Raw genomic sequence first — 18,117 nt, forward strand, 5'->3', positions numbered from 1 at the left:
AAATTGTGGATGACATGAATAAGTTAATCAGTGAGTGAATGAATGATTGAGTGGATGAATGAATGAATGAATGAATGAATATAATTTTTTCCATCAAGGTTTTTGATCTCCTGTAGAGAAAATACAAGCCTAGAAAAAAAAATGTACCTCACATTATGGAAAACAACTGCAACTGCACTGAATCGAAGAAGAATCTGGTTACAGCTAGTTACATAGCTCAAGAATCAACAGGTCTGAGTTTTGAAAGATTAGTTTTGCAATTGCAACCCAGACAAGGGAAAGAATATATGTAAAAGTACAGAGGTGGAAATCAGCAGATGCGCCCACGGGGAACTGGAGAGGGGAGGCCAGTCAATGGAATGGGGCAGGAGGGGCCAAGACTGAATAAGGGCAGGACATTAGATCATTAAGAACTTCATCTTCTCCCAGATGTATAAACCACTAGAATGAGGTTTGGGTGGGCACACACCCAAGAACCCCAGTTCTCTAGACCAGAAGAAATTGGCCAGTAGTACATGGTGACTAAATTGCCTATCCCCTGTGGGGCTCACAAGTGGGAGTACCATCAACTCCGACTCTCTCTACACAGGTCTGTGCAGTTGGGGCTGGTGCTTGGAACTGCCGTGCTGTTTCTCCATGTTGGCTCCGCATTTTCTCTTGCATGCAGTATTGCCTCAAGACACAGGACAAACAGAAATAAACTGATGCAGTTGGCCTTTTTCCCAGAGAAATTTTATTTAGCCTCTAAAAGCATCAGGCTTTAAATGGCCTTGTCATCTGTGCTAAAAATGACCATCCAGGAGGAGGTATACATGGAAGGCCATCCAAGGATGAGGAATATGTCACTTTGGATAAATGCCTATTGTGTGTTTCAGTCTTCATGTCTTGTTCTCCAGTCCTCAAGAACTGGTATAAATTGAAATAGATGGGAGCATGGCATTGTTCACACTGAAGCAACCATCAACGGGGTTTTTCTGTATGGTTCAGGCCCAGAGTCAAGGGTGGGGGAAAATAGAGGAGCCTTGGGAATTTACAGGCAGCCAGCTTGCCCAGTCAATGAGCTCCTGCCCCTGAATAACAGCACTCAAACATCCAAGGTTGACTTCTGACCTACACACACACACATACACCTATAAACACATGCAGAAGGGGAAAGTGGAGTGGAGGAAGTAATAAAAAATTAGTAGGATACCTCACAAGTTAATTAGATTAACAGTTCCAGAGCCCTGAAGAGAGCAGAGCTGAGACCATCGGAGGTAGTGAGTGCCACCACAGCACATTAGCTCGCCCTCTTCCATTTGCAGAATGGGCACAAGGAGGACTTCTGTCGAAGCATTGCCTGGATACCTGCATCATCTCCATCAGTCCTGAGGTCCTTTCTTATTCTTTAACATTTGGCTCTTTTAAACATCCTTCACTGAATAGTTCATCCTGGTTCTTAATTCCCCTGACCTTGCCAAACAACATTTGTTGATGGCTTGGTGTTTCCAATACTGTTTTAATCAACCTATGTAGGACCGTAATAAACATCCTGGTTTCTGTTCAAGCACTGGCTAGAAATCGCCGGAGACCCCAGGTGATCCTAAGGGATGGCATGCATTTCTCTACGTTCCCAGACTCCAGGCTCCTGACAGCAGAGTGGGGTCCTCCAGTCATGTAGGACATTGACCCCTAGCCCCTCCACAGGTAGACGGCATGAATACAGGCCACAGAGCCTCAAAACAGATCACCATATTAATGAGATACCTAAAGGCCAGAGGGGCATAGCCAATTAAACATTCCTTCCCAGACCCTCCTCCTTGCAAAAGGTATAACCCCAGGCACGCCCTGAAAATAGTGGGGTATAGTTTTCATCCATTTTCAGCCATGAAAATAGTTATATTAAGACCATTTCTCTCCTTTGGGACCCACTGTGGGGAACAGTGGAGCAGGTCTTCATCCACAGAGTGGCTGTCTAATCTCCTGTAGAAGAACTCTCTGTGTTCTCAACCCAAACAAGCAAGCGAAGACAGCTGCCACCCAAGCCAAGCTAATCGCAGTGACCAAGAACTCTCCTCCCTCCCCGCAGGACATAGCCAGAGCTCATCCCTCTTCCTCTCCTTTTCAGATGTGGGCCAATCTAGCCCAAATGCCCCCACTTCATTCTCAGCTCTTCCCTGCCCCACCCCCCAGCAGTATCTAGGCCAGGGCCCAAGAGCCACCTTTTGGCCTGGGGACCCCCAACCCAAGAGCCCAGGCTCCCTGCGAGACCTCAGATTGTGTTCCCCACCCCACCACACCACACCCCCAGTCACTGGCATCAGAAGAACACAGTCAACTTCCCAAACCTCTGCCTCTCTGAGCAGTGGCTTTAGCCCCTTTGGGACATACACATCAACCCAACAACAGAACCCACTCACACTACAACCCAACAAACCTACAAAGCAGTACAGATTTTGCAAGATTGGAATTTTCTTTTTTCAGTGAATCTGAAACAAGCAGACTCCCAGTACGCATGGAAGGTAGAGCTATACACAGAGAATCTAGCTGTAAGGCTGGAAGTTGATTTCCTTAGTAGACAGTGACCTTTGACTATACACACACCCCACCTTCTCCCAGTTAGCTGCCTAACAGATGTACCCCCTGAGGGCCAGGACCAATGTACAAAGCAGTAAGAATGTCTACCATGCAAGCATGCTCCCTGAATAATCCCTGCAGGAAACAGCAAAAGGAAATAAGGCAAAACCTGAGGCTTTCTCTATGTCACCTACGCAGCTTGCCCACACCTCTGTCTTGCTGGACTATTTCCTGACCTAGGTTTTACTCTGCTAAATTCCTGGAGTGGAATTTCTCTTGTGTCACCACAGTAACATCTCATCAATACACATAGCTCTCTAGACCCTTGGCATTAACCCCAGCCCCTCCTCCAAAGCCTAGGGACCCTGCATGTACATTGGTAGTTTACCTTCTGAGTAGCAAAGTGAGTACTGGAGCCTTAAAAAGGACTTCAGAGCAACAGCTGATTACCCTCATTCACTATGGTGGATAATAAACCCATCCTCAGTGTTGTGCTTTAGGACACATCTCTTAGCCACCTTTTATCTCATAATGCCTCTAGCACCACTTAAATACAATTCTGGCCTGACTCCTGGAAGGGACAAGCTTTGTATGACTTCCTTATTTCAAATCTAAAACATTAACATGGTGCTTGCCATGCAGCTGATGAAATGCCATACCTCCCAAACAAAATACTTTATGAACTATATGTTTTTTTAATGTGTCTAGTCTGAAAATAATAGATGGAAGGTTTAAAAGATATCTAGCTTGCTGACCTGTATCCTAGAGCCAGTATGATCAGACTGGCAAAAAAAAAAAAAAAAAAAAAAAGAAAGTGTGTTGGGGAAAACCTTGTCCCTGAAGAAATAGAAGACTGCCTTACAGACACCGCTTGGACAAAAAGAGAACTGTCTTCAGTAATTTGGTCACCAGAGAACATACTGAGTGAATGCCTGGATATTTAGGGAACAACACAAGAGAAAACAGCCCTTTGATGTCCTGAATTGTACTTTAATTGGGGAGAGAAGCCACCTGCATGGGAACGTTGTTAAGATGAAGGTGCGGAGAATTTTCTGTAACTGTAATCCTGGCATTCTGTGAAGTTTTGCTCTCCAAATGCAGGTTGACAGTGGGAGCCTTGCACTCAGAAGCATCCTGCCTTTATAAACTTCTCAACTGGGGCTAAAGGCCAAGCCAAAGAAGCAAATTGACTCAAAGGTGTCCTTTCTGCTCACTGTAGGCTCCAGGGATGTGGATCTGGTCCATTCAGCTAACATCTGGCAGGCAGTGTGAGGATGCATGGGGTGGGTCTTGTTGGGCCACTGTTTGCTGTCATGTCAAACCCAGCCATTCCTTAGGTGTCTTCAAAGCTGTATAATATTCTTCCCAGGGCAGAGGTTGTCACACCCAGTCTGCCTGATAGTCCAGTCTCCTGGTTGTGCCATGTCTCTTGGTGAGCCTCTAATTACCACAGATAAAGCAAGTGCCATGAGCCGAGGCACAGTCTTTAACCCTGTACACACAGTGATTTAACCAGGCTTAGCTCCCTGCCAGTAACCTTCAACACAGCCATGCTCCATTCCAGGCTTGTCTCCTGGGCCCAGGCTCGGTGAGCTGTCCCTCACAGGCAAACACCTGGGCAAAGCAGTCAGACACAAATTGTTTTCCAACCACTATCTTGGAGGTGATATCTGTCCCTTTTCCAAAGTATGCATTATTGGCAACTTCTAAGTGGAATTCATGGGAAAGCATTTGGCAAGTCACAGGACTGACATGTTTATCTTGTTAGCTGTCAAGATGAGTAAGCACGCATGTTGAATGCCATCATTCAGCCTGAACCCAGAAAAGCTTTTGCTCAAGAAATCTGACAGAATAAATAATTTCCAACGTGATTTGCCAGATTTATATTAATCTTTGGTTCAGAGGCTTGTCATGATTGACCTTAAATAGACCTCTGATGACCCAGGTGACTAGACACGTCACACACTGAAGAGCTGCCAGCACAGTCCTGCCATGAGGTATGATGGAGCAGCAATCGGGCCTGCATTCAGATTTTTACCCTGTCCTTTAGTAACTAACTTTAAAGAGCCATCCAAAATCAGACAGTCAGGCCTTACTACAAATACAAGTGAAAAGGAGACACACTTCTCACACTCTTAGAGACTCTGTCCACCTTTCCAGATAGTCAGAACAAAACTTTAAAGTGACTTCAAATGGTAAACCCATGGAATCTGGGGCATAGATACTGTAAGAGCTGCAGACCATCCTGTCAGCTCTGTGTATCTGTCATCCCTGACAGCAACTTAGCCACTGGAGACGGTAGCTCCGGTGAGACCTACCTTTTCCTTCCTTCAGACTCCTCCTTGAATTCAATTCCCATTCCATATATTTATTGGACAGATTTTTCATATCTAGAAGAATTGAGAAAGAGCAGGAACTGAACCAGATGCCCATGTTCCTCTAGCTTCAAAGGGATGGAATCTAGGAGTTTACATTACAGAGGTGAGAATCATGCTGTGCATCTAAGAATAATTTTTGGAGAAAAGACTGTTGTTTAGTGACTGAGAATATCCATCTTAAACTTTAAGCATCATATTGTTCAGTTTGAACTAATAGAGCTGGTGGGGTCTTTTTACTTAGGACTTTGGCTTACTGAGCAAGGTTCCTGATCATTCTATTTTATTATTGCCCCCAAACTGGCTTACATGCAATACTGTCTTTCACATAATATTGATTTCTTAAAGACTGAATATAAAGCCCAACTATAAGACATCTATAAGAGAAGCAGAAAGAGACAAAGGACAGTGTTTCTTTTCTATCAAAGCCAAGCTAGTTCACTGGAATCCAGAGAGAGCTCATCCACTGCACTGCACCTCTGGTCATATCCCATGTCACTGATCAAATCTGTGACAAAGGTATCACACTATCTCATTCATTTTCTCACAGACCTAAGTTTGCTACAGCCTGCACCCCAGAGAAAATATTCCAGATATCTAGTTTACCATCATCTCTATTCAGTGCCCCAACAGTTTTTAACCGAATCTACCCTCCAAATCTTCCCCTAACTCTTGCAATTTGGACAAGGGAGAACATTCAATTTATTACCTCCAACTATTCACCATTCATTTGTTGTCATTGCTGGGCACAGCTCACATACTCTGTAAGACAAGCACATATGCAAAACCATAATTGCAGAACTACGTGACAAACACCAGAATGAAGGCAAGCTTTGTGGTTAGCATCTGTTTCCTCCTGCCAGATATTTGTATGTGTTTTCCCCTCTGAAATAATTACAGCTAAGATCTGCAGAACACTCAATATGTAAGAAATAACATGTAGTTTGACTTTCTTGTGGATGAATGAGGAAGCTACTTAAGAACTTTTGTGTTAGTTTCTTCATGTCAAAGATTTTTGAAGAGTCTCAACTCAAACAAACAACAAACTAAGTTGTTGTATGAACAAACAACAACTTAGCTTTTACAGTGTCTGCTACTCCACTGTGTATCTGCTATTCTACTCTGGCACTACTAGCCATTAAACGGATAAGAATTCAGTGTTTTCTATTTAAAATCTAAAAGTTCCTATTTGTCTCAAGGTTCTGCCACTGTCCATCCAGAGAAAACTGAAAGCTCCAGTACTTTGAGACCAGGAATGGACCAGGATTTGCATTCTCTCTACTAACCTCCCTCTGTGTCTCTGACACATATGTTCTGGTGCTGAGTTGAGAAGATAGTGGGGTCCTTCTGGCATAAGTGTCTGTGGCAAGGGGCCACACCTCACCCCAATCAACTGTATTCAACTTTGGTAATAACAGTGAAGGTATCCCATGCTTGGGCACTGCCATAAACAGTGATGGGTTATTTTGCATGAATTTTTTTTAACAGAATGAGATTTACATGAGGCTGAATTCATAAGTGATGATTTGGTGAAAGAAATCTTAAGGTAACTCAGCATTCAGACTGTGGTAACTGTTATTGCTAGATGATTTTAGCTAGGTTTATAACAAAACTTAGGAGCAAATCTTAGAACAAAAAGGTTTGAAAAATGTACAGTTTTCATGAAAAAGAGGCACATGTGAAATGACATCAAAGAAAGGACAGCTACTGAAAAGATGAAAGTCATTTAAATTTTTAAAAAGCCAAGAATATGCATTTAGAAAATAAAAAAGATGCCATTAAGCTATAAGGCATTTCAAGAATTGGCTGGGCTCTACCTGTTACAGGCTCAAAGGGATAGAGCTTTAACTCTTTTAAGAGGCCTTGGGACAGAGCTGAGGTTCCCTGAGCACAAGGCACCACTTAGGGAAAAGTTTCCATGAATTTAGCTACCCATGCATACAGAGGTCACTGCTATTGTTCAAGTGGGTATCAGACTTTGACATAAATCACATGATAATAATTTTATAGACAGGAAAACTTCCACCCAGATTTCTAAGAACATCAACACATATTTGCTGTTTTGGTTACTACACAATGCAGACATAATGTAGCAAAGTCAGATTTATTGTAGGGAGCCCTTGAGATGCCAATGTGTAAAGCTGTGGGAGTAAAGTTGTAGATGTAGTGAAAGATGCAGAGGAAGTTAGGGTTGCCAAGAATGTGAAACATTTGCTAAGAAAAGTCATAGCAGCCAGAGAAGCCAGACCAAAAAAGAGTGGGCTGAAAATAAGTCATGAAGGCAGTGTTGTCTAAGCCCTTGGGAGCTCATGTCATACCACCAGTTACCCCAGATGTTAGATCTGGAGGTCCAGGATTTAATGGTTGCACTGTCTTGAGTTTGGTCTTGCTTAGGTCTTGGACTTCATTTCCAGGCTCCATTTCTCTCTTTATAAATAGCAATATTTACACTATGGTATCATATGTTGGAAGGATATAACTTTTTCCTTCCCTTTTATAGGAAGTGCTCATGGCAACAAGTCTGTCCTGGATCTCAGAGGAGGCTTCAAACTGGGCTTTTGAACAATATTGAAATTCTTAAGACCTTGTGACCTCTTGGAAATAGATGAATTAAATTTGCAATATGAGACTCACATAGGCATTTGGAATGGTGGAAAGAATGTTGTCATTTAAAGAAAAATGTTTGGGGATCAGGTTGACAGGGAATGGATTTGTGATGGCCAATATTGATTGTCAATTTGATTAGTAGCATGGAGGATAGAAAAGTTCACCTTCTGGTGAATCTGTAAAACTGTTCCCAGGATGTATTAACTAAGGGGATGATTAACTCCATCCTTAATGTGGCCAGCAGCATCCCATCCACTCCCAAGGGGAATACAAGGAGTAAAGAGCAAAGGCTCACAGCACAGGCATTTCCTCTTAAAGATTCCCTGATGCCATCTGATGAAGAATCTGATCTTCCTCATGTTCCCAATGCAATGAAGATCTGCCCAAGCACATGGAGCCAAATGACAATGCATTCAAACCATTTATATTTCTCTTTAACAAGAACCGAAAGTTAATACAACATCTCATCTGTCCCCTGCAAGTAACTGGTGTCCCCATTTAATCTATCCGGAGAATGTGGCTCTTGTGCCAACACTGTCTATCCTTTGCAGATGACTATTATGCTCAGGCCATCTGCCCTATGCCTGGTAACTATTTTCTTTAGCACAACTATTCTCTACAAAATACTCCTGTCACCATGTCATTTGTCCTCTGCATGACTTTTTTCCTCAGCTATTGTCTGAAGGTAACTGTTGTTGCCACAGCATCTGTCATGTACAGGCGACTGTTGTCTCCATTCCTCTGTGCTCTTTGGGGTAATTGCTGTTCTTCCGGCAACTTACACTGTCCTCCAACATCTCTTTTCATAGCTCTGAGCTAACTCTTAACCAACAATGGAATAGAAATGAACAAATCACGACATGCTGGCTCATCCTACAGTAAAGTATTTGTGCTTTATATAAAGTGAACTCAAAATAAGAATTCTGAAGCATTCATGACTAGCTTTATATTTTATTACACTCTCTAAAAACACAGTAGAGATGAACAGGAGAGTATGAAGCCAATAACAATGATACTAATAAGGAGCTGAATGCTTTTCAACTTACACATTGTCTACGAACTCAATTAGTTTTGATAAATCCCTTTTGGCAGATGACATAGCCTAGAAGTTGATTCAATGTGCACTGGGCAAGTTGAAACTTTCTGCCTATGGAAAAAGATAACAGTTTGAACTATTCAAAGATAAGCAGATCCTGATATCTGTCAACGAGGTCTTATTTTAAAATAGAGTTTGTATTTGGGGACTATGGTTCCATCAGTAAAGTATACAATGTGCAAACCTGAAGACTTGAGCTTGGTCTTTAGCATCTACATAAAGCCAGGCACAGTTGTGAATGTTTGTAATTCTAACACTGAAAAGGTGGAAACAAGAGGATCTCAGGGGCTGGCTGGCTGGCTAGCTGGTCTACTAGGAGAGACCCTGTCTCAAAAGAAAATAAAGTATATAGTAATTGAGGACAATATGATAGTAGATGGATGTCTAACTTCCCACCCTACCTCACCCTACTCTACCGCAGCACACACACACCAGGGTTTTTGCAATGTAATGAACTTAAGGTCATAAACACATTTAATGGCTGGTGTTTCCAGGATTTGCTAACACTGAGAAAGCTAAAGGAAGAGGAAAATGAGATTAGAAAGATACTGTAACAAGCCAAACAATATCAATAAAAAGCCAGCAGAAGAAGCTGAGAAAGATAAAGAAGGATTATGCCCAGAGCCTTCGAGGCAGTGTGGACTTGGTGATAATTTGTTTTCCAGAGCCACGAGAGACAAGTGTTTGTCATTCTAATCCACGAAGTGTGGACTAAAAAGCTAACATAAAAGTCAACAATTTCAGAACATTAATGTTACTAGAACTGTCAGGGGAGAAAGGTAAAGCCCACAGCTATGCAGTGGCTTCCAGAAGTCCATCTGGAGTCCATGACCAGCCTCCTAGATTTTCACTGGTGATCTTCTGGGCAGTTTCTGACATTGTGTCTCCATTTGACATCAGATCATTTGGTCTTGTCAGAAGAGATACTTTCTTCCATCCACCTTGCCAAGCTTCATGGAATCATTTCTTTCTCTGCTTATCCAGTCTATACTCTACCTGTCTGGCCAGGATCCAGCTAGACACTGATCCAGGGATTTCAAACCAGATACCTGCCAATTAGGTGTTGCTCACCCCTAGAATTGAAGATCACTCTAGCTGAAGGATCCATATCAAAGCAAGTCTATGACATATTTTATGTTTCATTTCACCACTACATCCTTGGAGGAAAGAAAACACTTCATCTTACAAATGTATCTTTTTGTACCCAAGCCAGTACCTGATCCATAGGTATTGAGTGATCTTATTGAGTCCCTTTTTTTACATAATCTCAAAAACTGTTCCTATGCAGAAAACTAGATTCCACCCACAGTTGAACTCACACTGTCCTGTGTAAAAACATGTTTCAAAAAGATAATGCCAAGTTGCCAGCAGATTCAAGGACTATTTATTCTAAAAGAAAACATTATATGTCAAGTAAGTTTGAGGTTTGCTTTTCCAAAAATGCAGCGAGCCTGTCTCTGCTACAGAACCTAGGGTCTCACTATACTCAGAGACATCTGTCTACCAGGAGTATGCACAATAATCTCAACCTTGCACATAACATCTGGCCTGAACCAGGTGCCCCTCTTTTACTGCTGAAGGATATTTTGGGTTGCTGGAATATTCCCTTTTGTTTTTTCAGCAGAACATGAGCCAAAGGCATCACCTTGTGAGCTGTAGGTCTGGGCCAAGTTAGTTTCGAGCTGCTGACATAGCTGTAAATGTCACCATATGTATATTAAAATCCCCTTTCTCCCATTTCTGGAATGCCTCAGGGTTTTTTTTTGACCAGAGCCCTTTATCACAGATACCAGGCAGAGGATATAGATTACTGTGGTGTTGTGTGCCAGTCACCTAGGAAACTCATTGTGCCTGATTCTGAGCACAGCTCAAAGACAGGGGGCCTCTTGCAGCCTACAGAGTAGTAGGCATGGAGGGTTATGGAGAAGACCCTTGAGGCTCCCCTGGGCTCCCACCACATCAGAAAGGAGGAGAGTACACCCCAGAAGAAGAAGTAGTATGCCCTCTCCACTGTCACTGGACCAATGCTTTCTCCAAAGAACATAACTCTCAGCCTGAATGAAAATCAGCAACAGCATTACCTACCCCCTGAAGAGAGCAACAGACACTCCTCACCCTAGAAACCCCAGAGGGCTCCAATTATCACAGGGAACAGACAGAAATATGTTCAATAGAGATGCTGTCTCCACTCTGAGTCTTGGTGGATGTTCCAGCAAGACAGCAGTCAGATTTCCCAACACTGCATCAGGACCGACAGCAGCCAGTTCTGCTAGCCCCCTGTTCCTGTTCCCAGCCTCCTAGGCATATCTCACCCCCTGCTGTCTTCCTACTTAAGTTTCTAACTTCCCTTTGCATTCTATGAGCAGCTAACACCTAACATAATGTTCTATCCCCCTCTTCAACCACAGTCACTTTCTGTCACTTGTAGTCAAGAAAGCCTGAATGGTATAGCACAGGCAAGTTCCAGCAGGTATGATCACCAAAGAGGAAAAGGAGGAGAAAATAGAAAAACAAGAGATCCAAGAAGCCTGGAGGGAAAACGAGGACATTTGGAGCTTGAAAAAAATCTTTCACAAAAGCCAGAAAATGACCTAATGGAGCAGGTGTGAGGACAAGGTCATAGCTGCCAGGAGTCTAGAGAGAGCAAAGTGTGGACCAAGGACCTTCTCTCCTGCTGCCAGTGGTAGCCAGGTTCTCCGCTGAGCTTCCTCCCTAAAACTGAAGCTCAATATTGCAAACATATAAAAGCCCCTTTCTTCTCTCCCTGGACAGGGCCAGTGGAAAAGAGGTGGGATTCTGCAATGGACACAGCAAATCCAAGTCTAGCTCTGCATTTGTGAGCTTTCCCAAGTCAGAATCCAAGGCTTTCACTCAACATTCCCCTGGACCAACTTTAGGTTCTAGAAGGGGGGTTTTAATATACATATGGTGACATTTACAGCTATGTCAGCAGCTCAAAACTAACTTGGCCCAGACCTACAGCTCACAAGATGATGCCTTTGGCTCATGTTCTGCTTAAAAAAAAAAAAAAAAAAACAAAAGAAAATATTCCCCCTCCCTCACCTCAGCTTCCTGAAAAAAACTTTCTCTCCATGTTTACTATCCTCTATCTGACACAAGCCACATTAGCCTACATTTCATTTGTATGCTTCCCTGAGGGGTACACTTAAAATTCTCTAGATTAGTAAACTGCCTAGCAATTTGGGCAAAACAACAAACCCAAATAAATTAATTCTGATAAAACTTCAGCCAATAAATAAATAAATAAAAATAAATACAGCCAAGGTGCCTAAATGCAGATTACTGTCCTCTAATCCGTATCTGGAGGCCCTGGAAGCTTATCTGGTGCTCCCAGGTGACAGGGACAAAGGTGAGATAAGAACGGTTCTCCCCGTTGCTTGCTCCTTCACTAAAGCTCTGAACAAGGTCCAGAAGGGATGGCATCATTCAACTGGGAAGGATCTTGGTGAAAGACTGTAATTGTGATGAAAATCCCTTTTTAATAGGTTTGCAAGCCATTAAACACTAGCCAGAGATTGCAGTGGAGGAGTTCCCAGGTGAGGACAACTAAGAAGAAGCATTTGAAGCTTTTTTCCCCTGCTGAACATGTAACAGCCCTGGCCATTTGGGATGTTGTGTTTGAGGTTTGGCAGTGAGGTAGCCTTTCATTCAAAGAAAAAATAAATACATTTTATGGGGAGGGGGTTACAGCTTAGTGCACTCTCTACAGAAAACAAAAGTCTTTCAAAGGCTGTTTGCTTCCCTCATTCAGTATAAATAGTGTGGGTTTGTTTATATCTTAACCTTTGATGCTTAATGAGCAAGACTGTATCTTGAGACTAGGAGCACGCTGAAGGTCTTCCAGTGGGCCACACTGGTATAAATAAAGATGAGGGAAATGGAGCCAATGTTATTTCAAAGAAACGGAGTGTTCGTAATGAACCTGGGTTGGATAACCTAGGCTATTCCTATAGAAACATTCAGTTTTTCACTTGGGCTTTTCTTTCTCTGCTTTTAAATCATGGCTCTTGGGGAATATACATTAATCCTTAATGTTCAAAGATGGCATGAGTCTGCACCAGATGGAGTCCTAGATCTGAAAGAAGAAGTGGGCACAGGCCCCTTCCCTAACCCATAAGCCATCTCCAAATGATGGCTTGCAAATGAAAATTTAGCTTTCTCGGGAAATAAACTTCTCTTAAAGGTAAGTTGCGTGCCCAGCAGCAAACGGCCAACAGATGAAGAACTCAACAGCATTTCCCAAGGTTTGTTGTTTTTTTTATCACATAATACTATTTCAGGGCTTATCTGAGAGGAAAAAAACTATTTTTAATAAAAAGGGAAAAACAAGAATAATACAGTTAGTTGGGATGGCATAACTTGATAAGAATAAGGGTGGGCATGGGTTGCTTCCATAGTGCTGTGATAGCAAGCCTGTCAAACCAACATAAAGAAGAAGGATTTATTTCCACTAACAGATTAAAAACACAGTTCACTGTGGGGATGGCTTGACAGACAACACCACAGAGAGCTATGAGGTAGCTGCTCACACTAGTGAGGAAGCAGGGACATGGATGAATGCTGGTACTCAGTTTGCTTCCTCCTCTCTACCCCCTTTTTCCTGCTACTCTTTTTATTTAGTCTAGGACCCCAGTTCATGGAATGGTGCACCCATACTCAGTCAAACTGTTCCAGAAACACCCCCACAGAGACCTAGCGGTGACCCTAAATTCAGGCAATTTAGCAATGAAGATTAATCAGTATAAGCCAGTTCTTTGATTTGGCAGCTCTAAGAGTTCTACTTCTTGTCTGTTGCTCTCAGAAAAGCCATTTTCCCCCTTCAAAGCCTGTTACCACTAGTGTGGAACAGGATGATAATGCATGCTTCATTGGTTAGGGATCTCACACACACACACACACACACACACACACACACACACACACACACACACACGATGTTTAGGGAAATAGGAAGCATTTCACAAATGCAAGAAAGAAAATGCAGCCAATGTTTGGTGTCATCCTGTGTATGAGCTCTTTGCAAACAGACTCTAACAGTGGCATACAGAGCTCTCTCTGCAGTCTTGCTGCTTCCACTCCAATCCAACCAACAGTGACCATCCTAATAACACAAATCAGACAATATCATTGCCAGTTCTAAACTCTTCAGTTGTTCTCCAATGCATTCATAACAATACCTAAATCCTTTGCCACAAGACCTACAGAAAAGGCAGGACCTAGCCTTTTCTCGCCCACCTCCAGATGTAGCACCCCCATTCTGACTCCCAGAGTCTTTGGCTCTTTGTACCTGCTAAGTTAACATGCTAAGTTCTCATCTCTTTCCAATTCGCATGTTGTTTCCTTCCTCTCAGCTAGGACTGCTTTAGTAACTAGACAGTTGTGTAGCATGTGCTCCCTAGGAGGAGCTATTGACGTTCACTGCTGTCTTCAGGACAGCACTTGGTGACTGTTTTCGGCTCTCAGCATTACTCCCCTGAGGCCCTTGACAACCCCGGATAACTGCTTTATCTATCTGCACAATTGCAAATATTTGTTTCCAAGACAGCTTTTTTTCCATTAGAATATCAAATAGACACTGACTCCTCAGTTCCTAGAATAACCTGTACACAGTAGGTTCTCAGTGAACGTGTATGCATTGACTTGCTACCAAGTACTGAGAACTCATGACATTCTTTTCCAACCCAATCTCATTGGATAAGCACGAGCTGAGCAAGAATCTCAGGTGCCTCCCATCATCTACCTCCTGTCCCAGTGCCAGTATTGATCTGGAAGTTGTAATGTATTAATGAGCCATGAGTCAGGTGTAACAAATTCCAGAGGAAGAGCAAAGGAACCACTAGGAACTGAGTCTTGTCTTCAGCTGCTGAGACATATTCCTGCTTACTAAAAGCAGTTAGCCAGTCTCTCTAGAAACAAAATAGCCTAAGGAAAAGTGTATAAGACTGCAATCTAAATTCCTAAAGATTGAATTTTACTCTTGCTCTATGGTGGACAGTGATGACAGGTAAGCAGTTATAAAATGTGCTGTCCTCCTTGATGGAATATTTTTAAATTATGCAAGACACTTTATAAGAATTACCTTGAGCTCTAAAGAAGAATGGCTGTAACAATGTGAAGTAACATTACTTCTATATAGCTTATTAATAAACGTCTCAAAGTAGACAGAGGCCATTACTTCCTCTCAGCTGGTTCTTAGGTTGTAGCTGTCTTCAGTCATAACTTCTTGATTAACCAATCACAAAGGACTTAGGAGTAGGAGGTGGGGCATGCTCTGGACTTTGTATATTAAAATAAATAGCCCTAGTAAACTGGGTACTTTCTATATGATGAGACCTCATTCACTTGTTCATCCATTCACTCCTAAAGAAAACACATTTCTAATGCCTCCTTCACACCACAGACATATTTCCTACCTTTATTGACCTTAGAAGTTATTGTAGTGGCTGTGGGAGAGGAAAGCCTAACATGCAATTACAGACAGAGTAAACTCTGTTCTGATGGAGACATGAACACCGTCCTCCAGAAGCTCAGGAACATGATGTTCAATTCTGCTTTGACAGGACCATTCTCAGGGTTCCCATCTCAGATAAGAACACTAGCATCACAAGGGGGAAAAGGAGAAGAAAGCTTTCTGATTGTGGGAACCAATCAGATCTCATCTGGTATCTTGTTCTCTGTTTTAAGACTAATTTCTATGAGTGGACTCATCCTGCCCTACCCAACAAGAACAAGTAAGGCACGATAGACAGAGCCACAGCAACTCCTTGTTCCTTGAGCTTGTTAGTTTGAGCCTGTGGGCAGCAACCGATTTCCAAACTCCTCTTGAATGTGTAGGGTTTAGCAGGTTGTTTTTTGACTGGTGCATTCATCTTTGTTTTTTGGTAAACATGGTATATTAAATCGACTTTCTTGTGTTCAGATTCCTTCAATATGCCATTCTTGAAGGCACAAAGAGTCTCTGTAAGGCCTTTATTTTGAAGAACACTGGATTTTTTTAATTACCAGAGGAAAGAATGTAACTACCAGACCCAAATGTAGAAAATCAGAGGTTTGTGTTTCATGCATTACTATTTCTGACTGAGACACTCAACGGGTGTGGTGGTTTGAATGAGAATACCCCATTAGCTTTCATCTCCAACTGGAGGTCCTGTTTGCTTAGGTTTAGGAGGTATGACTTTGCTGAAGGAAGAATAAGCATTTGATATTTCAAAGACTCAAGTCATTATTGGTTTATTTCTCTCTCTCTCTTTCTCTCTCTCTCTCTCCCCTTCCCTCCCTTCTTTCCCCCTTCCCCTTCCCCCTCTTTCTCTCTCTCTTTGCCTCCCTCCTCTCTCCCTTTTCTTCTCTTTGTCTCTCTCATCTTTCTTTTCCTCCTTCCCCTTCTCCTCCTCCTCCTCCTCCTCTTCTTCCTCCTTCTTCTTCCAGCTTGTAGTTTGAGATGTGAGCTTTCAGCTGTTCCTGACTTCATGCCTGCCTGAAACCTGTTGTCACAATTCCCTGCCATAATGGACTCTTATCTATCTGGAACTATGTAGTGACTTGAATGAAAATGGCCCTGATGCTGGGCATGGCTGCTGGGTTGGCAAAATGTAGGGAGTTTTTTACTGCATTTATACCATGCTGCCTGGTGGCCCTGGGCTTCAGGGAAGCTCCAAGACACTGCTTCAGGGTTGAAACAACACATTCTGTAATGTGGGAAAGCCAAAGCTGGTATTCTCTAACTTCCAGGCATCTAGTCACCACTAGAAAACCACACAGAGAAGTCAGGAACAAAATGTCAGGGGCCCACAGGCTAAGCCAGGCCTGGGAGCTCTGGCTTAGCTCACTGACTAAGGTAGCAGTGGCTGTCTATGGGTGCAGATGGGCCTTCTATGGGCGATTCGGGCAGCAGCTCTGTAGATGAAGGCATCTCCAGGCTCCCCATGGTGGGATTCTCAATGAAAAAGACAGTCTTAGGTTCCAAACTCTTCATCATGGAAAATGGATACATACCTACTTCTCAGATGGACCTGAGATTAAATACCTTTTGCAGGGAGGAATGTCTGCAAAGAGGAGCTTATTGGCTAAGCCCTCAGGGCCTCTAGGTATCTCATTAACTTAGAGAACTCTGTTCTGGGTCTATGTGACCACAGGCCACTTTTCTGTGGGATGTGTGGCAACTGTTCCAGGACATGAATTTGGCAGGGAGGTGGCTACCGTTTCAGATGTGTGCCCACTGAGTTTCTAGGAGTCTCAGCCCATTCTACCCACCAGGCTTCCTGTCATGGTTTACAGTCCCATACCCCGTAGATTCATAGATTGGAATGTTTAGTGACCAGGAAGTGGAACTGTTTGGGAAGGACTAGGATGTGTAGCTTTATTAGAGTATCCATGGCCTTTCTGGAGAAGGTGTATCACCTAGAGTGGGCTTAGAGGTTTTGTTTGGGTTTTTTTTTGTTTTGTTTTGTTTTTTAAATATTTTATTTATTTATTTTATGTGAGTATACTGTAGCTATCTTCAGATACACTGGAAGAGGGCACCAGATCCCATTATAGATGGTTGTGAGCCACCATGTGGTTGCTGGGAATTGAACTCAGGACTTCTGGAAGAGCAGTCAGTGGTCTTAACCACTGAGCCATCTCTCCAGCCCCCGGCTTAGAGTTTTTCAAAGGTCCACACCAGGCCCATTGTATGTCTCTCTCTGCCTGCTGCCTACAGATCAGGACATAAGGCTCTTAGCTACTACTTTGGCTCTATGCCTGTCTGCTTCCCTCCATGATCATAAACTAATCTTCTAAAACTCTGAGCAAACCCCCAGTTAAATGTTTTCTTTAAAGAGGTCCAGAGATGGGCCAGAGTTGAGATCCAGCTCAGAGGGAGACCCCAAGGCCTGAGCTATAGTGTGCTTACAAACAGGGGCTTATCATGACTGCCCTCCGAGATGCCCCAATAAGCAGCTGAAAGAGTCAGGTGCAAATATTTACACCCAACCAATGGACAGAAGCTGGTGACCCTGTGGTTGAATTAGGGAAAAGCTGAAAGAAGCTGAGAAGGAGAGTGGCCCCACAGGAAGACTAGAAGTCTCAACTAACCGGGACCCCCAGGATCTCTGACACTGAGCCACTATCCAGGCAGTATACACCAGCTGATATGAGGCCCTGGCACATATACAGCAGAGGACTGCATGGTCTCACCTCAGTGAGAGAAAAAACACCTAACCCTTGAGAGACTTGAGGCCCCAGGGAGTGGGAAGGTCTGGTGGGGTAGGGGTGGGGGACATCCTCTTGGAGATGGGGGAGGAGAAATGGGATGAAAAACTGTAGGAGGGCAGACCAGGAGAGGTATGACTAGACTGTAAAAAAAACATTAAAGAATAAAAATTTTTTTAAAAGTTGCCTTGGTTGTGGTGTCTCTTTATAGCAATAAAACACTAAGACAGACTGTAAATCCTCCTTTCTGTGGTCATGGTGTCTCCTCACAGC

Source organism: Arvicanthis niloticus, chromosome 13 (assembly GCF_011762505.2).
Source record: "Arvicanthis niloticus isolate mArvNil1 chromosome 13, mArvNil1.pat.X, whole genome shotgun sequence".
In the NCBI taxonomy this organism is placed as follows: domain Eukaryota; kingdom Metazoa; phylum Chordata; class Mammalia; order Rodentia; family Muridae; genus Arvicanthis; species Arvicanthis niloticus.